The following is a 25,435-nucleotide window of genomic DNA, read 5'->3' as shown; positions in this document are numbered from 1 at the left end:
ATGCAACAAGACAGCACTGAGTGGCTATTAGGGGGACAAAAAATAAGAATTTATTATTGATCCAGGTTAAGAAATAGATTAAGATAATCTGATTAAGAAACAGAGCTATATTGAGAAACTTGCAGAATAAAAAAATGGTAATAGCTCAGGGAAGACAGGATCCTTGCTCTTCCCTGAACTCCCACCCATGAAGGAGGGGACAAGGAGGGGATAACGACTGAGAGAAGGGAAGGGCTGACAATACATGGGGAATGGGACTCAATGGCTTTCCAACTTCTCATGGGACTGATGTGCCTCGACCCACCACTCAGAGTGATCAGGAGCATCCTCCCCCAAAACCCTTCTCCAGAACCCACAGAATTAGTGCCTATGGGCTCCAGGAAATGTGTCCAGGACAAAGAAGTACCTAACAGCATCACAAAAGTAGGAGAGAATCTTCCCATGCTGGCAATGATCTCAGAATTTCACATGGACGAGCAGAAGTAGCCTTATAGAGGGTAAGAATTTGATTGGTTATCTGAGGCAAGAAGAAGCAGGTAGAGATAGATAGCATATAGTCTGGAAATGAGGAAAGCTAAAAAGAGGTGTTTTGCTAAGCAGAATGGGTGAGTAAAGTTCTATGTTCTCCCATGTTTTAACCCTGTTTGCTGAGTTGGGGTGATCCCAGCCATGGTGGCTGCAGCTTGCTTCGGTTGGTGAGAGCTAATTGTGCATGTCTCTTCCCGTTCCATTCTTTGATATCAGATAGGTGGCTTGAAATCAGTCCTTGTAGAATTATTTAGTATTTATGCCACAGAAATAGGCAGATGATGTAAATCAGAGCTTGCTTTTTAAAAATTCTTCCAGAGGACTGGATGTTAAGTATTTACCAGCACACCATTGGGTCCTAGACTCATTGGTAATAGAAGTCAGAAATTCACATGTTGAGTTGCATCTTGTTTTATAGTGAGCTCTAACACATCTGTCACCTTGCTTTGTTGACAGGAAGGCTGCTATGACCTTACTCCAGAGTGAGTGAAGGAGGTCTGTCTCATTAGACTACCATGGACCAGTATTTGATTCTCAGTCTGAATCAGGCATTTCTGCCCTGGGGATGTGCTCAAACTCCAGAATAACCCTGTCAGGAACTTAGTGCCCTGGGCGTTTTGAACTGCTTCTGAACTGCCAGATTCTGTATCTGAGGGTGAGAAGGTTGGAGAAAAACAATATTCTTGCCCTTCCTGAATTTCATTGCATACCGTGAAGTCTGTGGTTGATAGTCAGCCTTATACCAGTCTCTCAGGGTATTACTTCTGAATTTTCAAAGTATTTGAAGAAACTCAAAACCCTAAAGATTCTGCATAAGTAAGACAAAATGCAATTTGATGCTGATCAGATTTTGCCAGGACCTCAAACCCAAGTAGTGTGTACTGATTCTGCACCAAGCTGTTAACCATGCTTCTAAACTGTCATTTAAATGTTGAAAAAATCATTTCTTCTTGTAAATGAAACACTCATATGGACAATAAAAGAAGTGTTTAACTTTCTTAGAGAATGTCTGTAGGACCCAAAATAACTGTAGTATTTTCACACAATGGGAAACCATATGTTTGATATAAAGAAGAAAATAGCATCTTCTGTTTATGAGAGGTGAAATCAGTTTTTGAAAAATACGTGTATCTAAATTGACACTTGCAGAAGGCAGTTAGCCTGTGATATGTGGCAGCAGCTAGCTGAGTGGAAGCTTGTGAAGTAGATGTCATATTTTGGAAGACAAAACAAAAAGGTAGCTGGTTTACTTATGGAGCCCAGATAATTTGATAGTGAATTGTTAAGGAGTAATCTGATGTAATTTGCTCTTAAACTTAATCACTGGAACACATAATAATTGTTATTGGAGGCTCCTGGAGGTTTGGGAATGGGAGTACTTACTTTTGTCCTTGATTTCACCATCATATGTGTCCTTGGAGTGGCCTGGGAGTAATCAAGCTTCTCCGAGATTTCTTACTCCAACCAGTCTCCAGTGTTGGTGAGGGGATGGTGTCAAAGTTGGCAACTGTCATTATTCCTGCCTGCCATTAAGCCATATGCAATTCTTCCAAACTCAGAAGGGAGTGAGGGAATGTGTGATAGAAGCAAATGGAGGCTAAGCACTATGTTTTAAGTGCCTGCATGTACTTATACATCCAGTCATTTATCTTCATCACCTTACTGTAAAAAATATTTCAAAGAAGTTAAAAAATATATAAGATATGATACGTTTAAAATAGGAAAGATTAAATGAGGCAATAGGGTAAGGAATATGAGTAAGCCATAGTTCATTTACACATTCGGCACGTTCACCAGAGGGGGAGCACATCTTAACTCTAGGCTCTCCAGTAAGTGGCACTAAAGGCAAAACATGATTGGCTCCATGTCTGAGAATGCCCATAAAAGTGAAACAAACCAACTGCTCAGAAAAAGCAAAGCTCTTCCTGCCGCTGAGAAGGATTTCTCCTCTGGGTCCGCTTAAAGAGGACACTTTGTATAACACTAAGCAGAATCTTCAACAGCATCCTTAGAGCAAAGTTGCTGTGAAGTTTTTGTAAGGTTCTCACTTAAAATGCTTCTGGATGGGAGCTGATGGCATTGCACCAAAACGTAATTCAGGAAACAAAAATACATGGGCAAGGCCACTATGATGCCAGCGGGCACAGAGCTTTCTGACAACGAATCTAGCTTAACACGGAAGCAAATTTTAGAGAGATTTTTTTTAGCAGAATGGACAGACAGAATGGGTAGACTGAATATCCTTTAGATGATTCTCCATAAATAATACATTTCTGGAATGAAATTTTGATAAATATAATGAGAGAGTAAATTCAACATTAGCCTCCCTGACAGTTATCTGGATTATAGAGATTTTAAATGCTGTACTGTATTTAATTTTATCTTCCTAATGGCTTTGGAGTTGTATTTTATTATCCCCATCTTATAGAAGAGTAAACTGAGATGCAAATAAGTTTGATAATTTGCTCAAGGTCACATAGCTGCCCACAAGAGCAAATGACATTGAGTTTAGGTCTTTTTACTCCAATGTCCACTTCTTGACATATGAACCCTCTGCTCCTGCTTCCAAAGTATTTGATGATTGAGGGAAATAACCCCACAAGTAGCATGGGCGGGGCCATGAAAGCCTGCTCATTCTTGTCTTCTCCAGTCTCAGTCTGGACCCACTCTGCCTCTACAGAGCACATCTGGCAATGTCTAGGCTTTCCGACTTCCCCAGAGATACAGAATGCCTTATACATTTCTGTTGGATAACCATTATTATAAGATCATATATTCAGGTTTATGAAAACTGAATATCTTAAAACTTGCTCAGGATGACCTATGGGGAACATAGAGGGTAGGGGAAATTGGTAGGTAAGTAAAAGATAATGGTTGGAAAACCTTGACTCAAGGCAGCTTTTCTCAAAGTGATGTTATTAGGTATGATCATCACAGACCAGCAAAGGAAAGGTGATTTCTTTTCTGCAGGACTTCTCAGAGCATTTAGAAGGCTAATGTGCTTTGTGAGATGCCATGACACATGCATGGTGAGGGGCTTCCTAAATGGTTGGACACAAGACCTTTCTTTGCAGAGGATCCTACAGGACCAGTAGTGTGCATGGTTCCTTTGGGAAATGTCACCCTACCCTATAAGAGTGATTCTCATTCGGAGCCACCCTTGGAGCCTTTAAACCAACTGGTTCCTGAGCCCCAAACCAGATCAATTAAGTTATAATCTTGGCGGCAGGAAGAGCCTTGGTAGTTTTTAGAAACTCTGCAAGCGATTCTAATGCGCAGCCAAGACTGAGAACAAACAGTCTAGGGGGCTAGGTCTTCAGTAATTTGGAAACCTATTTAATCCTGTTTCTTAAAGAATTTTTGCCTCTCTAATTAGAGTGACCAGGTAGAAAGCTGATGTCAGTGTCTTTATCAACATAATCCTCTCAAACCCTACTAAACTTTGTTTTTTTTTTTAGCTATCACTGCCTCTTGCTTTCCATTTGAGCCCAAGACTCCAAAGCTTAGTCTATACAGCCTGTTGTGTACAGCTCCCATTCACAACTAGGTCAAGAGAACTCTGGATTTTTTTATTTTTTTTATTTTTTTTGGTGAGGAAGATTGACACTGAGCTAATTTCTGTTGCCATCTTCCCCTTTTTGCTTGAGGAAGATTGTCACTGAGCTAACATCTGTGCCAATTTTCCACTATTTTGTATGTGGGACACCACCACAGCATGGCTTGATGAGCAGTGTGTAGGTCTGCACCCAGATCCAAACCTGTGAACCCCAGGCCGCTGAAGCAGAGCGCACAAACTTAAGCATTATACCACTGGGCTGGCCCCGAGAACTCTGGCTTTTGTCCATTACTTTCCTAAACTCACTCTTAATTAGGTTAGCACCTAATAACCACCTTGTCCAGGGCAAGCCAAAATAGTTATAACTCTGGGATCTTATAAGCCTGAGATTTATACTGGGCCATTTTAACTTTCATTGGTATTGTATACATCAATTTCTCCCTTCCTTATAACTTTCTTGGTCTCTTGCCACTGATTTGGAGATTAATGTAATCAAATTTTGTGAAGTTTTTTAGATATTTGCAGATGCACATCATATATCTCTATCATCGCTTCAGGTTCTACTATTTTACTTCTGATTAAATATGTTTGACAGCTCCTTTTTCTACCGCAAGCTTACCTACTTCTGAGCCGTTGCTTTTCATCAAGACCCCAACAAAGTGGATTGAACAATAAAGTATATTCTTAGGAGAAATTTTGTTTTCAAATGCTACTAATGGGTATCTTTAATCAAAGTCTGGAGCATAAAGGCAGGACACAATGGTAAACATGAATTTTTAATACACTAAGCTGTGCTAGGAGCACGCAGATTGGTTTAGAAGAACAAATTCAACTCAGGATCTAAGGTGAATCTGAACACTATTGAAGAAAAAAAGGTTATGAAGACATCCCTGAATCTCTTCTCCCCAGGCTGTGATGTACTTTCTGAGTTTCAGGCTCTGTGGCCTTCACTATAACAGTAGCTTCTGAAACCAGCCCTGGGTCAGGATACCACCCACAAAACAAAAATGCCTGTGAACTGCATTTGGGGAGTACTTGGGGCTAATAGAGAATTGAACAGGGAAAAATCATCAAGCACACCGAGTGAGATCTTTGACTTCACACGTGAATCCAAAAATACAGGCAGACAAAAGCAGAGACTTCCCTAACTGTGTGACCGAAGAGAGGGAGAACAGAGTGAATCCTAGTGTGTGTTAGATTTAGTTTGTTACAAGAGCCTTGGAAGAAATAAATTGAGTTCCTGGGGTCTGTAATCATGTCAACCATAGAGGTTGGTGTGATTTTGGCTTATAACATCTGAAAGAACCCTAGTGTCAGAACAATGGAGAGAAAACACAAGAAAGCAGAAGGAACATGACAGGAAAGGGGCAGTGAGTAACCCATGCGGAGAACAGAAACCCCATGTGAAGGAACTGTGAAGAGTAAATGTGCATTGTGATCTGGCTGAGAAACCTTTTACCATCACAAACTTTGAAAAGGAACTTAAACTGTAAAGGTCAATTAAGAGATGGCGTGTTATTGAAAAGTCAGTTGAAAGCAAATTGGACTTAACTGAAATAAGGCTAAATTTCACAAAGCTATTCTTGAAAAGAATCAGTCAACAGGCTCCCATGGAGAAATGGACTGTATTAAGTCAAAGTGACACCGAACGTTTTCTCCTGGCCACTCCAGTTGGCTGGTAAATAGCGAGATGAGTGCGGGCAGTGGGAAGTGGTGTGGGGCATGGACAGTGTGGGAATCAGGCAGAGGACTGTTGGGGACTTTCTAGTATGTTATGTGTGCAAGTGGAGGGACTGGTCTTCCCCTCTACGTTGAATGAGTTGAATAGCAATGAGGGTTTTCTGTTCTGGGGTTCTGCTGTTAGGTGAATTCTGTCCTCCAAAATTCTTATGTTGAAGTCCTAACCTCCAGTGCCTCAGAATGTTACCTTATTTGGAAATAGAGTTGTTGAAGGTGTAATTAGTTAAGATGAGGTTGGAGTAGGGCAGATCCCAATCCTATATGACTTGTGTCCTTTAAAAAGGGAAAATTTGGACACAGAGACATATGCACAAGGAGACTGTCATGTGAAGGTTAGAGTTGTGCTGCCACAAGCTGAGGAACTACCAGAAGCTGGGAGAGAGGCCTGGAACAGACATTTCCCTAAAGCCTGCAGAGGGAGCATAGCCCTGCTGGTATCTTGCTCTTGGACTTCCGGCCTCCAGGACAATGAGAATAAATTTCTGTTGTTTAAGTGATTCAGAGTGAGGTATTTGTTCTGGCAGACCTAGGAAATGAGTACAGGCTCGATGGGGTCTATTCCTTGAGCCTCATTTTGGCTTTTCTACCTCTCTGAGAGGGTCCAGAAGAGAGAAGCATTCTGGAGCAGAGGCACGTTGGTCAGGGGGCTTGTGGGCAGCCTGCAGAGAATATGACTGAGTAACAGGATGCTAGTTTGGGGCAAAGATTGAAAAGGCTGTGTATGATGGGCATCAGTCACCTAGTGTGTGAAAGGCTCTTCTGTAGCGAAGCCTGGCACTGGAAGCAAAGGGTGGAATTGGGGGGAAGACAACCCCACTGTGCTCTGCACTCTCTCAGAGATATCAAATGAGCCTGGACAGTAAGAACTCTTGTCAGGAGATGTGGGAGCTGAAACCCTGTGGATGGATTTTTGGAGTTTCTGACGTATCTTATCTTATCTTATTTTATTATTATTTATTTACTTTAATGAAAGTCACAGAATATGATAAGGAGGTTTAACAATTACACACCAAAACCAAGATAGGTGACGATATGGACTGGATTGAGAGGGGAGTGACTCAGATGCCCTCCCCACTCAGGCCATGTTCTGAAAATTTGATATGCTTTGGAGTGTGACCCCTTCAGATGGTTCTCTCCCCTCATTTCCTCCACTTTCCACGTATGATAAAACTGAGTCATGGAGTTTGCTTAGAGTCAGGGAAGCTCTGTTACCCTCTGTTAGAGAATCTGGCTAATTGCTAGAATTTCATACTTCTTGCTATTCTGGAGAGAATCTTGGGATTTCCTTGTGGAATTAAATCTCTGCTTATAAATTATGCTTTTTCACTATCATTTCATGGATACCTTAGTGGCGTATATGCTAAGATGCCAGAGAAATCATGTAAAGAAGTACTAAATGATCACAAAATAAAGTCAGAATACGTTATTTCTTAGGGTAAATGATACAATGCCACACTTCAGCATGGCTGCAAAAATTTAAGATTAACTGCAAAAGATAAGAAGCAAAGAAATGGGTGATTGGACGATTAACTCTAGTATGAAATATGCAAGTCTGGTTTAGGAGTCTCGATAGATTGGAATGTTACACGTATTGAAGATTAGGATAAAAGAGAAAAAAAAAGATTAAGTGGAACTCTTTCCCCACAGGTGGAAAAATCAGTCAATCGGTTGAAGATTTAAGAAGTAAGAATAAAGGCCCATTGAAGTTAAACAAGAGAAAAAGACTACGTAGCATAAACCAAGCTTAATATTGAATTTTAACACAGTTGTCAGTCGTGTTATTCCTAGCACATGTATTTTCCCTGAATTTGAAGAGATTATCAAGTAAATATACATTTCCAGCATAAACTTCAATAGCAGTTTTTAAATACCCGCAGACAAGGCAAAGCCTCAAGCAAGTGTGACTTTGTTTCTGCTGGGGTAGGTTAAAGAGATGAGATTAAAGACTTCCTGATTGCTTGTGAATCATTAGGAGGCCCAGTGGGGGAAGAGTCACAACTTCTCTCTTCCTGCCAGCTAATTTCTGTTCCACCTCCCATTCGGTAGCCACACGGTGTGCCAACTCTCCTTATGTTGAGGAAATGGGTCTATTGAACCCTACAAACCACACAAAGACAGAAAGGATGTGTTTCAGTGCATTAATTTTTCAGACCGAAGTAGGTTTTAGGCTCAGCTTTCCCACTTACCAGCAGCATGACCTTGAGAAGTTAATTATCCTCTATTACCCCCAGCTACGAAATGGGGGTAATAATAGATATTTTACAAGATTGTTGTAAGGATTAAGTGAGATTGTGTATATAAATCACTTGGTATATTGATCTACAAATGATTGTTATTATTGTTAATCTTTTAGGCCCAATGTTAAGAGGTTGATTAAGCCCAATTATAAAACTTCAAAGGAGTGAAAATTCTAAATGTTAGCATCAGCTATCAAGTCATTCCACTTTTCTTTTCTTGGTCTTTGGTCTTGGTTTTGGTTACAGAGCTTTGTTTAAAATTGTATTTCCTTAAAGTAAGGAAGAAATATTGAAGGAAGGAAAGCCAGAGTGGAGGTTCTCAATTCTGATTGCACATTTGAATCACCAAAGGCAGAATCTCTTAACTCGGGGCCACTGAGATTTTGGGTTAGATAATCTTTGTTATCGGTGGTGGTTGCATGCGTTGTAAGATGTTTAGCAGCATCCCTGCCCTCCACCTACTAGATGACAGTAGCATATCCCTCCACCTCAATTGTGACAATCAAAAATATTTTCAGATATTGCCAAACGTTTCTCTTGGAGGACAAAATTACCTCTAGTTAGGAGAGAGTTGTGATTTCAATGCTTTGGGGTAGGACACAGGCATTGGTATTTTTTGAAACTCCCTAGATGACTTCAACATGCAATCAGAATTAAATTTGGAATCAAATTTAGAGCAATTGGCCTGGGAATCTATATTTTATTTCATTACATTTATTGAGATATAATTAACATATATTGGTTTCAGGTGTACAACATAGTAATTTGAAATACATATATTGCAAAATGATCACTATAGTAAGTCTAGCTAATGTTCATTACTAGACAAAGTCAGATTTTTTTCTTGTGATAACTTTTAGGATTTACTCTCTTAGCAATTTTCAATTATGTAGTACAGTATTCTTATCTATAGTCACCATGCTGTGCATTACTTCCCCAGGACTAATTTTTTTTATAACTGTAAGTTTGTACCTTTTGACCACCTTCACTGATTTCACCCACCCCACACTCTCCACCTCTGGCAATCACCAATCTGTTTTCTGTATCTATGAGTTTGGTTTTTTTTTTCTTTTTAGATTCCACACGTAAGTTATCTCATATGTTATTTATCTTTCTTTGTCTGACTTAATTCGCTTAACATAATGGCCTCAATGTCCATCCATGTTGTTGCAAATGGCAAGATTTCCTTTTTGTTTATGGTTGAATAGTATTCTGTTGTAAATATATGCTACATTTTCTTTATCCATTCACCCATCGATGGACATTAGGTTGTTTCCATATCTTGGCTGTTGTAAATAATGCTGCAATGAACATGGGGGAGCAGATATTTTTTTGGATTAGTGTTTTCATTTCCTTCAGATAAATACCCAGATGTGGAATTGCTTGATGATATGGTAGTTTTACTTTTAACTTTTTGAAGAACCACCGTACTGTTTTCCATAGTGACTTTATCATTTACATTCCCACCAACAGTGCACAAGGGTTCTCTTTTCTCCACATCCTCGCCAACACTTGTTATCTCTTGCCTTTTTGGTAATGGCCATTCTAATTCTAACAGGTGTGAAGTGATATCTCATTGTAGCTTTGATTTCCATTTCCATATTTTTGCGGAATCTGTATTTTAATTAACTTGGTGACTGACTTCTCTGAAATTCAGAATTAGTTACAATTCTTTAAGAAATGAATGACGTTCTTAGAATTTAATAAAAGTTGTTGAAGATAATAGTGGCATAGGATTATTATCATGGCTTCTCCCATTTGGATAGAAAATTTTTAAGAAAAGTTTAGGAATTAAAAAATGACAAGGACAGAGATGTTAAATATGTGGCAATCATTCTTTATTTAGGGTTAGTTTTAATTACTGTCTTAGTCAGCTCTGGCTGCCATAACAAAATATCATACTACGTGGCTTAAACAGTAGAAATTTATTTTCTTATAGTTCTGAAGGCCAGAGACCAAGATCAAGGTGCCAGCATGGTTGGTTTCTGGTGACATTTCTTCCTGTCTTGTAGGTGGCCACCTTCCTGCTGTGTCCTTGCCTGGCAGGCACTGAGACAGAGGGCACTTGTAAGCAAGAGCACTCTGGTGTCCCTTCTTATAAGGGAATTAATCCCATCATGAGGGCCCCACACTCATGACCTCATCTGAACCTAATTATCTCCCAAAAGTCCCATCTCCAAATATCACCACACTAAGAGTTAGGGCTTGAACATGTGAATTTGGGAGAGGGCACAATTCAGTTCATAGCAATTACTGAGAATTTTGCATTTCTCTATAAGCATAAAATCAAGCGTGGTAGGCAGAATAATGTTCCCCCCAAAGATAAACATTCTAATCCCCAGATACTGTGCATATGTTACCTTTCATGGCAAAAGGGACTTTGCAGATATGATTGGGTTATGGATCTTGATATGTGGGGATTTATCTGGGTAGTCCCAATGTAAACATAAGGGTCCTTAAGAATGGGAGAGGGAGGCAGAAAAGAGAATCAGTCATTAGTGCACATAAATAGTGATGACCTCAACATTTAAAATCATATTTTAACTTCCTATATATTGCATTTAAAATCAGAGATCAGTTGTTATTTAACATTTTCTTATATTTTTCCACTATTATCTAATCGTAACATCTTACTCAGAAATATCCTTTTCTATTCTTTCCTAATGCATTGTAAATCGTCCCTTCACTGATTTTTGAGTTCAGTACTTGTTCTGATTCTTAGGTAGAACTATATCTTGTCCTTGGACCTGCAGAGAGTTTAGGCCAACTACGAAGTTAGAGGGATCACAGTAGTCAGTACAAGTCAGCACTGTAGTACAGGAGCAAGAACAAGTACCCAGAGGCTAAGTCATAAAAGGTGACATAGGCTCCACCTGGTACCTTGAGACACTCACTCTTGGAACCCAGAGATCCTGACATCAGGAAGCCAAGCAACCACAGAGAAAGGCCACCTGTTCCAGCCCAGTCCCAGCTAAGTTCCAGCTAATGGACCTAGCATTAGTTACCAGATACGTGACTAAGTGAGCCTCAAATGCTTCCAGTTCCCAGACTTTGATGGGTTCCTACTGACACCAATTGAAGCCGAAATGACCTGTCCAAAAAATCCTGACCAAATTGCAGATTGGTGAGCAAAACAAATGTCATTGCTTTAAGCAACTCATTATGTTTTGGTGTGGTTTGTCACACACATCACCATAGCAATAGAAAACTGCGATAACATCGACATTTTTATCAAACTAAATACACATTCCTTTATCCCTCAGTACTCACTGACAGCTGGCTTTAACCCACCTTCCTAGTCTGATCTATGATGCCCCATCTCTCATACACTGTGACACCCAGTTTGAGCAATTGTTCTTTACACCCCTCTAGATATGGAGCCTCATAACATTTTGTTCCGTCTATGCTCATCTAAATCATGACCATTCTTCCAGGTCTATAATTTAGTTCATGCCGTGCACATTTGTTGTCTTGTTTTTGCCATATCTAAGTCCACTAGTGTGGTACCAGAAGCCTCTTTTCCTCTGGGGAAACCATCTATTTTTAACATCCTATCCAGAGGCTTTAAGAAGGGTGGACTTTAACTTCTAGTCTAAGGTGGGCAAGGGGGCCAGACTTAGCCAGTTGGCATATTCCATCTTCATATCCAGCGTGATGGGCTCAAGAGTGAGCATATGCCCTGAGTTGGTCCAATGAAACTGAATCCTAGACTTTTCCCAGAACAACCTTTCTGTAGTGCCTGCCGAATGATGAGGCTGTCAGCCCAGGGCTGCCAGTGGCCAACACAGAGTGAAAGCCTATTTGAGAATGAAGCCAACCCAGAAGAAACCAGAGCCAAGAGTCAGATTTCTCACAGCGTGATTGGAGCATCTGGATTCAGCCATGCCTGAAGATCCATCCTCCCTCCACCCATAATTTCTTAATTTTGTGAGCCAAGCAATTCCCTCTTTGGCTGAATGCCAGTTTGAGTTAGATTTCTATCGCTTGGTAACCATGGAATCCTAGATAGTACAGACACATCTTCCTAATCAATATGGCAATTCCTGAGTGCCTGTTTCAAATGTGATTCTATATTTGGAGTTGAGGCATGAAAATTTTGTCAGACAGGGTCCAGGAGGCTTAATCTTATCCACTATTCCTTCCATCCCTTCAGAGGAGTTCCTCATGATGCCATTTGGTCACAGCACTTCCCACAGCCCTTTTGCAGTATAATTAGCAGTATGTCTGTCATTATAAGCTTTGTGAAGACAGGAACCATTCACTTTATCTGATTACATAAGAATTCATATATGAAAGTGCAGGCATTTAATATGTACTCAGGAGATATTATTTCCTCTTTCTTTCACATTGCACCTAGCGTGGGTCTTGTTCCCAGCTGTTGAATGATATGTATATTAACCAGTGTCTCTAAGTATTACTAGATAACATTTATGGAACAATTATTATATACCAGGCATAAGTACCATCTCAATTAATTCTCACAATAACATGAAGAGATATGTACTATTCTTCCTTTTGCATACATGGGGAAAAAAACCAACAAATTAAAGCTTAGAGAGTTAAAAATCATGTCCGTAGCCTCACAGCTAGTTAGTGGCAGAGTGAGGACTCTAACTCATCAGCTCATAGCCACCACACTGTATAAAACACATGGATTAACCACCACACTGTATGAAATGCATGGGATTAACCACCACACTGTATAAAATGCATGGGATTAACCACCACACTGTTAAAATGCATGGGATTCCCTGCATAAAAACGTTCTAAATACCTGTTCTAAATGAAGGTAAACTGACTGGGTTGAAAAGCCTTGAAAGCATGAGAAATCGCCCTCATATTAGTGCAGTGGTGCTTCCCAGGCTATTGAAGCAACTTAGCAACATTTGGGGAGGTGGCTAGGGTAAGCAGAAATTTGGAAGGCATGCCATAAGCCAGAGAGCAGGAGCAAATTGCCTGAGCTTTGTTCTTCCCCCATCAGCCACAGATGTGAAGAAAATGACAAGAGTAAAAATTGCAAGAACCTTTTCTAAAAAGTGTTGCAAATTCAATGGCTGCCAGCCAGGAAAATGTAGCGTCCCTGGTTGTCACAAGTGCATAACAGAACAAAGAATCTCAGGCTGCAGGGAAAGATGACAGGGTTGGAAATGAAGAGCTTATGAGGAAGCAAAATATAAAAATCTAACCAAGGGTAAATGGAGATAAAAGGTCCTTGAAGGTTTCAGGAAGAGCTGTACAGAGTTCAAATGAGTCGGCACAGGGAAATATGCTATCTGTAGAGCTGCCAGGTAAGTTTCCCGCCTGACCCCCTCAAGGAATAGAACAGACTCACTATGAAAATTCTGGTGCTTCCTCGGGAGAAGGAAATGCATTTGTAGGCAAATTGAAAAGGGTGATTGTAGAATTTGGGTTTTTTCTTATAGTGGAATGAAAAATTAAATATTTATTATAGATTAAGAAATACTGGGGCCAGCCCGTGGCTGACGGGTGAAGTTTGTGCACTCCACTTCAGCAGCCCAGGGTTTCGCTGGTTTGGATCCTGGGCGCGGACTAAGCACCGCTCATCAAGCCATGCTGAGGGGCTGTCCCACATGGGAGAACTAGAAGGAACTACAACTAGAATATACAACTATGTACTGGGGGGCTTTGGGGAGAAGAAGAAAAAAAGAAATTGGCAACAGATGTTAGTTCAGGGCCAATCTTAAAAAAAAAATCGTGAAAAAGGCAGATTCTTTCATCTTAATTTCCTGGTGGGTGCTAGGCAGAACCCCTTAGGAGAACTGCTCCCCTGAGTCATGGTCCCTTTCCCGGTCAGTCCTGTGGCCAGAGTGGGAGTTGGTGACCTAAGGGGGAGATGTGAGGCACATCAGTGCACCCTGATCTGGGGGGGGTAGGGAACAGAGAAGATGAACTTTTGTGACTTTTGCATTTTGGCTCCTCAGTTTTGACATCTAAGAACAGGTCATGAAAACACTTTTCTCACTTGATCATTTGCAGGATTCAATGGATACGACAAGTGAAGTCTCTGCCGTTCCATCTCATTCATCATGCACTTTCCCACTGGTCGGAGAGCCCCATGAGGTCAGAGACCATGTCTCTCTTGTTCACTGCTGAGCCCCCAGCGCCTGGTGCAGTCTGTGCTGAACAAATATGTGTCAATTGAATTGATGCCTGTTGGTTGTGTATTTAGGAAGATGCAAAACCAATTCTCTCTCTATTATGTTTATTCTAAAGCAATTTGTGTCAAGCAAATGTTTTTCCAAGAATACTAAATTTTCCCCTAAGTTGATGAGTTAAAATGGCCAAATGCATTTAATGAGAGAATGTGGGGGAGTGGGGAGAGAGTGGGCAGAGAACTTCCTCCCACAAAGGATGGTCCTCTCTAATTAACATACTCTATCGAGAGACCACATCCTTTGAGCATCATTCTTTGTCGCATCTGTCCCCAGAAGAAAATGACAGAGAGCGAAATTTGCTAGCCTCTGCTTAAAACCATCGCAATTTTGCTAACCGCCGTTCTAGTTCCAGCTTAGAGATACCTTCTCCAAAAAGAATTCTTTGGCATGAGTGATATATAAATATATTAGAGAAGTACAAAAAAGAGATGCTATTGGTGTTAGTAGATAAGAAGAGATAAGGTTTACTGAGGGCTGTGGTAGCGCATTTGAGAGCTGGGTGGTGGGGGAGGGGGATGTCAGGGAACTAGTGATGTCCAAGTACAATCCTGAGGGTAGGTGAGTTAACCAATTCATTTCATTCTCTCAAAAGTCCTATAATGAAAGTATTGTCCTTATTTCATAGGTGATATAGCACTTCCGCTTTGCGAGAGTAAGTCACCCTCTAAAATTCATACTCCTACTATACCAGCATTTTACATTTTTGGGGGGTTTGACGATCCCCTTTTGCCAGATTAAATACTTGTGAACCTATCAATGATTATTTTAATCATTCTTTCATTTATTTTGCATAATAAGTTTTTTAAAATTCTAAGATATGTTGTTAGGTTAGTGTATTATTAATGGCCATATAATAGTGTTTACCTTAAATGTAATTTTTATAATCTTTGCACAATGGTTAACTTTTGTCCTTTTAATAAATATTGTACACTGTTTAATTTACTAACAAAAATAGTAGAAAAAATAATGATTTTGCCATAAATAAATTTATAAGTATTTGGTCATCTTTGATTTAGAGTTTGAAACCATAATAAAATATAGATTTAGTTTAACTATGGATTATGACATAAACAATGGACAAAAATTGCCATCGTTTAGTGTTTGGAAGTTTTGAATTTCCCATTTAAAAATCAATCAGTTAATTTTGATAGCTTTCATATTTTATTTATAGAGTACAGGATAGGCTGGAAGGTATTGGGCTGTTATTTGCAATAATTTACCCATCAGTAAGACATTCCAGATGTTGGTAGCTTTAATTACCAATAAATAAAAAGCTAAATCCGTTATAATTGTCACCATGCTTTCTCTTTTTAGTGTTCTCCTTATTAACAGAGACTTCATACTGACCAATATCCTGAGCATATGCATCTGACCTACAGATCTGATGGGGAGCATCTTAAGGCACAAGTCTTGGTTAGATCAGGCTGCCATGACAAAACACCACAGACTGGGTGGCTTAAACACAGAGATTTATTTCCCACAGTTCTGGAGGTTGGAAGTGCAAGATCAAGGTGCTAGCAGATTAGGTTCCCAAGTAAGGGCCCACTTTTTGGCTTCCAGATGGCTGCCTTCTTGTTGTGTCCTCACATGGTTGAGAGAAAGAGCACTGGTCTCTCTTCTTTTCTTATAAGGACATTAATCCTATCCTGGAGCCCCACTCTCATGACCTCCTCTAAACCTGAACACTGCCCAAAGGCCCCATCTCCAAATATCACATTGTGGGGTTAGGGATTTGACATATGAATTTGGGGCGATACAAACCCTCAGTCCATAACAGCACATTTGTAGAAATTCTTTGGCCTAGACAAGAAGGGCCCTACCTCACTCTTTGGGACCTACTTTGGCCTTCCTCCTGATAGGGTAAGGGATCTGCAGGGCCAAGAGGACATGTACACTCAGAGCCCACGCTCTTTCTTCCAGGTGACACTGAATGCCTAGGACCCCCAAATTTCCTGCCTAAACAGGCTGTGCCTACTTCCAGGGCCAGGTCCCCAGGTCACCCCTCCTGACTATGAACTGTACCACCACTATGGAACTCCTCTACTCAAGAGATGGCCATAGCATGGCAGCTTGGGCTCAGGAGAAGAATGGTTAGAACTTTTCAAGTGCTGGCTGGGAGTCCACAGGCGTGAATACAAGATAGAATCGAGGACAGAAAAGAGAAATACAAGAATTCTACATGCAAACTTTACCTTCCAGGTTATTAAGAAGGTATAATTGCAAAGGTAAGAGGATAGAACATGTTTTATTTAAGATGGTTAGGTTGATTTGTAACTTTCAAATATTTAGACATCTGGTGTGTGGGCCTCCATTTGTACTCTTACTCAGTTCTTCACAAATGTTAGGAATGGGTCTGACTATGAGGAATGCTCTTCATTAACTTATATTTTAATATTTGTAATTTTTATGCATCTTCTCTGTAACTAATATTACAGATGTGAATTAAACACTATGTGACTGAGAATAAAAACAACTCTAAACTGAGTACTGGTGAAACCATCTTGGTGGCTGGCAGAGTTGAACTGAGTGATAAACCAACTGATTGAGTCATGAGTTTGATCGACAGAGTTCCACTAATGGCCGTGAAGATTGACTTCATACATACTACAAGTATTGAAAACTGCACCATTTTGAAAGGAAACTATATACATGATAGTAATTTGATTGATTAATTTTTAAAACTTTTCTTTCACTTGTAATTGCTACTGCTATTCCCCTCATAGGCTGCTCCTCCAGTGTACTTGTCATATGACCTGAAATTTCCACTCTTATAAAGTATGTAGTGTTGTTTATTACGTGTATTTTAAAACATTTACACAAAGGTAATTGAGATTTACATCTCATTTTCTTTCTTTCTTTTTTTCACTTAATGTTGCTTTCAAGATCTATTCATATTACTATATAGGTAGAGTTAATTGCTTCTAATTGCTAAAGTGTCCATAAAACACGTGTATCCGCTTTTACTTATCCATTCCTAATGATGGGCATCTAGGTGGAATCCAACTCTCTATTATTACAGACAAAATATGGCTATAATGAACACATCATATGTGATCCTTACCAGCTCTCATGAGAATTTCTCCAAGGTATTACCCCAGGAGAGGTATTGCTGACAGGGCTTAAGCAAACTTATTTCGTCAAACATTGCTGGATTGTTTTCCAGAACTTCTGGACCCAGTTTACCTATAAGCAGTTTACATGTATTCCCATCTCTCCATATCTTCACCAATACTTAATATTACCTACTTTTCAAAATTTTGACATTCTGATGAATTCAAGTGGTATCTCATTTGTTTTAATTTAGTGGTATCTCTATTTTAATCTGTATTGCTTTTTACTATCATTATTGACATTAAAAAAGTGATGTTACAAAGTTACACTTTTCTTTTCCATCCTCATGTTGTTGGTTAGACTAATGTCTTTGTTCTTACACGTTCTTGTTCTCAATGGATAATGTAAAGTCATTCATTCATCTTTTTTTTTTGTATGTCTATCTGCTTTGTGCCAGGTATATAAAAAATAATTTGGCAATCATAAAATAGGAAGTGCTGATCATGATGATATATACATATGCATGTGTGTAATTTACAAAAAGGGCATTGAGCTCTCAATATCACCTGTTTCTTCTTCTTGTAGTTCTTTGTTTACTCCTCCTCTTCTTCTCTTCTATCTTTCTCCTCCTTTTTCTCTTTATTTTCTTCTTCTCTCCATTTTCTTCTCATATTTTACCTAACACCATTTCAAGGAATATCCTTGTTGCTATATGTACAAATTCCCTAATTAATTTTTCAATTTTTTTTCCTTAAAGATTGGCACCTGCGCTGTTGCCAATCTTTTTCTTTTCTTTTCTTCTTCTCTCCAAAGACCCCCCAGTACATAGTTGTATATTCTAGTTGTGAGTGCCTCTGTTTGTGCCGTGTGGGACGCCTGTCTCAACATGACCTGATAAGCAGTGCCATGTCTGCACCGAGGATCCGAACCAGCGAAACCCTGGGCTGCCAAAGCGGAGCACGTGAACTTAATCACTCGGCCACGGGGCGGCCCCCAATTTTTCAGTTTTTACTCTAGTTTTTACGCATCTGTTGAGCTTTGTCAATGGAAGACTCTGCAGTTTAATTCCTTATGGAAAAGTGAATTTATTGAGTAAGAAGAAGCAAAGATTAGTGGTGAAACAATTCTGGGACAATTTTCGTCAAAAGAGTATATTTCTATGTCATTGGGGGAAAAATATGTGTCTAGAACCTGGTCCTTCCTGTCTTATAGATAGGCAGGCTCTCTGATATAAATGCAAGGTCAGCGTGATAACCACCACAATTCGGAGCTTCACGATTGTATTAGCAACTCTCCACCTCATTTGAGATCAGAATGCCCCACGTGTTCCCCAGAAAAAGGTTTGATGTTAAGTCAGAGAACTTGATGATGCAGCCAAATTGCACACTTCTGTTCATTTATGGTCAACTCTGGTTTTTCTGTCCATGCCATGGACTTTTAATTTGGATAATAAATATGTATGGTTTTTTTTGTGTTATCTGCCTTTTACACCACTGCTTAGCCAGTTGACTTTCAGGCTGTATTTTCCCCTCTGAGGGTGGGTAGAGAAAGGGGATTTCAAATTCTGCTAGGTAGTTGTCAGTTGGTAGGTGGGCACGATTTTGAAGCCTATGACTATTCCGCAAAGCAAGAACCCCATCTGGGGATAATCAGGACTTTATGGAGGAATTCTTTTTTAAAAGTTTGAAATTGTACTGCTAGAATGAAATTTGTTGGGGCCGGCCCGGTGGTGCAGCGGTTAAGTGCGCACGTTCCTTTTCGGCAGCCCAAGGTTCGATGGTTCAGATCCCCGGTGCGGACATGGCACTGCATGACAAGCCATGCTGTGCTAGGCGTCCCACTTATAAAGTAGAGGAAGATGGGCACAGATGTTAGCTCAGGGCCAGCCTTCCTCAGCTAAAAGAGGAAGATTGGTGGCAGATGTTAGCTCAGGGCTAATCTTCCTTGAAAAAAAAAGAAATAAATTTGTTTTCTGGAGGTAGAAAGAGCTACTTGACCTAGGGAACAAAGTTCATTAACTTGGAAGTGTTGTCTCCATCTCTTACTACTTACAACTGTCTTTTCATAATTGATGCAAACATCTATTTCACTTATGCCTTCTCTTCTCCAGCGAGTCTCCAGCGAGTGGAGCTTCACTTTAGGGCCGAGATGAAATCATGTTCCCCATAAATGCAAACCAAAGAGTCCCACTAACACTGGATAAAGTGATTTCTGTGCCATGATTTGAAATCACATTGACTTATGTGATAGGTTATCTGCTACTATCTTATTGCTAAATGATAGTTCTCCGTAATAAACAAATTTCCTCTTTTGGCCAGTGTGATAATACTGAAAGGGCCGGCAAAATCTAGAAATAGAAAAGCAGTTCTCTTAGGCAGATAGGAATCTTAATCAATTATAGATGATATCTTACTGGGTTTAGCATATTGTTTTGATAGTCTCAGGAAACATCATTTGAATTAATATTTCTTTATAACTTGTTTGAAAAACTTAGTACTTAAATGAAGATCTGCATAACCTGCTAATTTTCTGTGGTAACTTCCACCTATTTCTTCTGCCTCCCAGCTGTCCTCACCTGCAGTGTATCATCTTGCCTATCACAAGCTGGGAGAAAGTAGACACTAACCATCACCAAATATGTGTTTCCTCAAAGCTCTGCTTGTTAATAAACACTTCTCGCAAACAAACAAAAAACAGCCAAAAGAAGAAAAAAGATAGTCCATGTAGGCTCATCTCAAATCAATTTTTAGATCATCTGTGAGTTGATTTTCATGACTAATGAAAAAAAAGTTTTATCTTTCTGTTGGTAAATCATCGAATTTCTTGGGGGTCTGAATGAATTAGGCAGGGCTTGCCTTACATTGCCTAATGGACATCATTTCAGGGTGATGGTCAGCCTCCCTGTACTGCTGGTTTCTCTGCCCTGCCCCCATCCTGTTAGCTGCTACAGGAGATTCAGCAGTTACACTCCTCCTTTAGTATAAATGTGTTTATCAATTATTTCCTTGAGGGGAGCGTTTTCAAAGGTGAAAGGGGGACGTGGGAGTACACAGATATTGGGTAAATCTTAGGACAGGAGAGAATGCCAGACAAACTTCTGCCTAGAGCTGGCACTAGACCTTAAATCACTTGGCCTCGCACTCCAACTTGTTTCCTTTGCTTCTTGCCAGAGGATGCTGTGGTGGCATTGGAAATGGAACAGGACTTAAAGGTTTCAGGTCCTGGATTCAAGTCTTGGCTCCCATCTAATCTGTCATTTCGTCTTCTACAAAATGAGAGAAATAGCCTTTGCCTCACAGTGTAAGTCAATCCAACAAAGTGGGATGAAAGGTAATGCTAGTATTATTATTAATAAGTCCAGAAAAATAGTGCCTAAAGTTTTCTCTTGGAAATGGTAGTATCTCCAGTACAACACTACGAGGAATTCCTTGTTCCTCAGGGTGTATGCAAGCTCCCCCTGCACCCCCTTATTAGCATTTTGACATGTCTGGTTTGGTGTTTGACAGCTTAGAGGACTTTCTTATTATTTCTCTAGCTGCGGTTGCAGCTTGTCATGTTTTACGACATAGTTCCTGGCCCACATTAACTTGTGTGTGTTATTATCCAGAAATGGACAAGAAGGAGAGAGATTCTTTTCATTAAAAGGAAATTGGGATATTGAAATATTTAGATGAAATTCTAGGCACATAGGAAGAGGATAGTCTTTTTTTTCATCCACCTATAATTTCTGAAGTGCATCCATAATACCAGAATCCAGAGGCCATCTTCAGTCCAGCTGACTTCCTATAACATTCCCTGAGGCACAACTGGGGTCGTTAAAATACTGTGTGTGTTTTTAGAAAAACATTCGCATAATTCTGTATCTTCTTAGATTATCTTAATAGAAAGTTTTGTTTATTTTTTTTGCAAGCATTTTATTAATAGTGTGGTAACCCATATTGTGGGTTTGGGGAAATCACATGCTTCTGATGATCTGATATAACCAGAGATGGTTAGCGGCAATTGGATTTCCTAAGATACTGACTTTCCTTAGGTTAGTGAAGCATTTATATGCCCACACCTGCATCAAATTAAAGCCTGGCGTGCCTTCGTCCCTCTCCGCTCACAGTGTGGTCCAGGACCAGCAGCAGAACCACCGGGCACTTGTTAGAAATGCAGACTCACAGGCCTGCCTCAGACCCTACTGATCAGAATCCCTTTTTTTTTGGGGGGGGGGAAGATTGGCCCTGAGCTAACATCTGCTGCCAATCCTTCTCTTTTTGCTGAGGAAGATTGGCCCTGAACTAACATCTGTGCCCATCTTCCTCTACTTTATACGCAGGACACCTGCCACAGTGTGGCTTGACAAACAATGCATAGGTCTGCGCCTGGGATCCGAACTGGTGAACCCCAGCGGAGTGTGCAAACTGAACTGCTGCACCACTGGGCCAGCCCCCAGAATCCATATTTTAACAAGTTGTCTCCTGGTGATTTGTAAAAACAGTCATGCGAAGCATATACAACGGTGGCCCCCTAAGATTAGTACCATATAGCCTAGTTGTGTAGCAGACTATACTATCTAGGTTTGTGTAAATACACTGTATGATGTTCACACAGTGACAAAATCACCTAACAACAACTTTCACACTTCTCAGAATGTATCTGTTGTTGTGACATATGACTGTACATTAAAGTTCAAGAATACTACCCAGTAGACTCTACTTTTAGTTTTAAAAAGGGATGAAAAAGGCAAGATATGGTGCTCTCGTTGCAGAAGAATAATTAGAATCAGCCAACCAGTTTAATTAGCAAGTTGCTCATCTTTGTAGACCAGCCTGAGCCAAAAGAAATACAAGGTGAGCTATATGTGTAGTCTTAAATGTATAGTCACCACATAAAAAAGTAAAAAGAAATATGTAAAATTAATCTTAGTAATATATTTTATCTTATCCAATATATCCAAAATATCATTTCAGCAGGTAATCAATGTGGAAAAAATAGTGATGAGATAGTCTACCCTTTTTTAATAATAAGTCCTTATGTGCATATTATACTTACATTGTGTCTCAGTTTGGACTAGCCACATTTCAAGTAATCAAGAGCCACATGTGGTGAGTGGCTATCATATTGACAGAGCAATGGTAGATGATGATGGATCTATCTTCCTGCTCCAGGGTGCACTGAATTGCTTTTCCTGTGGTGATGAAAGGTTGTTTATCATTAGATGCCTACTATGTGTCAGACTTTGTGTTAGGTTGGAGGGAAGCGAAAGTGAGTAAGAGACACATAGTTTCAAAAATAATTACAGTATCACATGAAAACTGCTATGGAAGAAAAAACATCGAACATTGCCCAGGGCAGGAAGACAGGGTCACACAGCATTGGGCTCAAAAACCTGCCTTCTGGGGGCCAGCCTGGTGGCGTATCCATTAAGTTCACACAGTCCACTTGGGTGGCCCCGGGTTTGCCAGTTTGGATCCCAGGTGTGGACCTACACACTGCTTATCAAGCCATGCTGTGGTTGGCATCCCACACAAAAAATAGAGGAAGATGGCACAGATGTTAGCTCAGGGCTAATCTTCCTAAAAACGAAAACAAAACCCTGCTTCTGGAGACAAATAGACCCATGCTCCAGGACTCACTCAGCCCACTGGGCTCTCAAAAGTAACGAATGACAAAATCTTCTAATGGAATTGTTATAAGGATAAAATGATAATTGGATGCACAGTTTCTGAAACATAGTATGCTCTATTGATAGTTATTGTTATTAAAAGGAAGGTAATGGTAAGTTTGTGTGTTTACTGATGAGTAGAGTTTTACAGGTGTATCACAGTCAGGGTCCGCCAATTATGAACATTTGCCTTATCGACTTTCTCTCTCTCTGTGTATATCTATATACACACACACTTACATATATTTTCTCTGAACCATTGGAGAGTAATTTGTACACATCTAGCCCATTTATCCCTAAATATGTATGTATTTCCTGAGAACAAGAACATTTTCTTACATAAATAGAGTGTAATTATCAAATTCAGAGACTTTAAAACAATGCTATTTTCTAGTGCAAAATATTCAAATTTTGCTGGCTGCACAATATCTTTTTCTTTTTTTTTTCCATCGTGGTCCAGGATTCAATCAGGATCATATCATATTCAGTTGTCATATCCCTGGAGTCTGGAACAGTTCCTAAGACTTTTCTTTGGAGGGGTGCGGTGTGTGTGTGTATGTGAAAAGTCTTGACATTTTTAGAAAAAACAAGCCAGTCACTTTGTAGAATATTCCCCAACTTGGATTTTTCTTGTGTTTCCTCATGATTAGGTCCAGATTATATATTTTGGCAGGTCAACCAAGACTTTTGACGATACTTTTTAATGAAGGGACTCAATAGCAGGAGGGCTCCAAGGCCTGAAGGAGAGGGGGCAGGAATGACGTGATTAGGTCCTGGTTGGGAGCTGTAACTGCAGATGAGCGGCACCTGCTAGGAGCTGTAATTACTGAGGGATGCCGCCATGCCCAGAGCCAAGGCAAAGAGGGAGGGAGGAGGAGTAAATACCCTGAACTTGCTCTCTTCCCGTCCTTGGATGTCTTGCAGGTGCTCCCATTGGCTGAGCTCAACAAGAAGTGGACAAGAAAGGCCTCCAGGTGATTTAGTCCTTAGCAGTCAGCCTCCTGGAGCAGGGAGAATGGGACAATGGCACAGAGAATGGGTCTCGGTGGGATTAGGGGAAATGGAAAATCACTAGCACACCAAGAAATTGGGGAGAGCACTTCAAGCAGTGGGAGCAGTATATTCAAAGGCCATGAGGTATGAAAGGCCGAGAAGTGTTTAACATTCTAGAATGTAGTCAATGAGGTTAAGAAGCTAGGCTGGGTCCATTTTGTAAAAGTATTACGTATCAAGCTAAGGACTTTGGAGCTGATCCTCCTGACATAAAGATTTTTAAGCAGGATAGTTACATAATCAGATTAGTGTTTCAGAAAAATAGCTATGGTGACAATGGAACAGAACTACAAAGGAAAGAGAAGTCAGGAAGTTATTGCAACAGTTCAAGGCAGAGATGAAGAAAGGCTCACTAAATTGGTTGCACAGAAGGTCTAGAAAAAGAGACAAATAAAAGGCATTTGGGACATGTAAAAATTAGAAAGAGGAAAAGGTCAAAGAAGTTTGAGGTTTAATTAGTAATAATTAGTTTTATTGATAATGGCAGCTAACAGATAGTGGGTACCTACCATCTGACACCAGATTAGAGATCTCATCAATCTTCAGAGCAACTCTGTGATGCAGGTGTTATTATCACAGTTTTAAGTATGGGAAGTAAAAATGTTTGAGTGGATGATAATACCTGAATTGAGGTAGAATGTTTGAAGTTGCCAGTGGGGCATAGTGTGAGTCCTAATATGCTTGGAGCCATGGAGACAGATCTGGACTGGTGCTGAGCACTTGGGAGACATCATATTGTTGATGTGAGAATTGTAATCATAGAATATATGAGACTGACCAGGATGAAACACTACCATACGTTAAGGACTGTTCCAAAAAGAGCTAGAAAGTGTCGGAGATGTTTGGATGCAAAGAAGAATACCACATGTAGCCATTTTTGTTGTTGATATAGTTAGCCTGAGCTGGTCCAGGCTTGTAAAGGACACACAGTTTACTACTATGAAAATAGAGGTTCTAGTTCCACATGGTGACGTAGGGAGATTCTGAACTTACCTCCTCCCATGGACACACTGAACCTACAGCCACATATGGAACAATTTGCTCTGGGAAAATAACCCACATTGAAGCAGGCAGGAAGGGCTAAGACACAATCTTGCCATGCGACCCACAATTGAGGGGGAACTCAAAAGTTTGAAATTCTCCCTGAAGAGTGAAGGGTTTGAATCCTACACTGGGAAACCAGACTTTTAAGACCTGCACCTGAGACATGAGCCGCCAAAATATCGAGCTTTGAAAGCCAATGGGGTTTGTGTCCAAGAGACCCACAAGTCTAAAGCGAACTGAGAAATGGCTCTTAAAGGATTCATCCAGCCCAGGGCCCAGCACAGAAGCAATGGATTGTGAGGCACTCAGGCTTTCTGTGAAAGGAGGCTCATTTGCTTATCTTAAAGCACTGGCCTGAAGGGCATGCATCTAATTTCACACACAACCAGATGCCTGTGGG

At 40.2% G+C, this 25,435-nt stretch overlaps 1 long non-coding RNA gene across 3 annotated transcripts in view; it reads right to left on the bottom strand.

Moving 5' to 3' along the window:
- Positions 1 to 25,435, bottom strand: part of LOC139046190 (uncharacterized) — a 159,941-nt gene that overhangs the window by 30,608 nt on the left and 103,898 nt on the right. The window contains exon 2 of one of the 3 annotated variants that reach the window (XR_011505874.1): positions 1,912 to 2,190. The exons of the other annotated variants lie outside the window; for them this stretch is intronic. This is a non-coding gene — a long non-coding RNA (uncharacterized lncRNA). The remainder of the gene's footprint in view (positions 1 to 1,911; positions 2,191 to 25,435) is intronic. 3 annotated transcript variants of the gene reach the window in all.

This window comes from Equus asinus, chromosome 9, assembly GCF_041296235.1.
Source record: "Equus asinus isolate D_3611 breed Donkey chromosome 9, EquAss-T2T_v2, whole genome shotgun sequence".
Lineage (NCBI taxonomy): Eukaryota > Metazoa > Chordata > Mammalia > Perissodactyla > Equidae > Equus > Equus asinus.
This window is presented reverse-complemented; position numbering and strand designations above follow the sequence as displayed.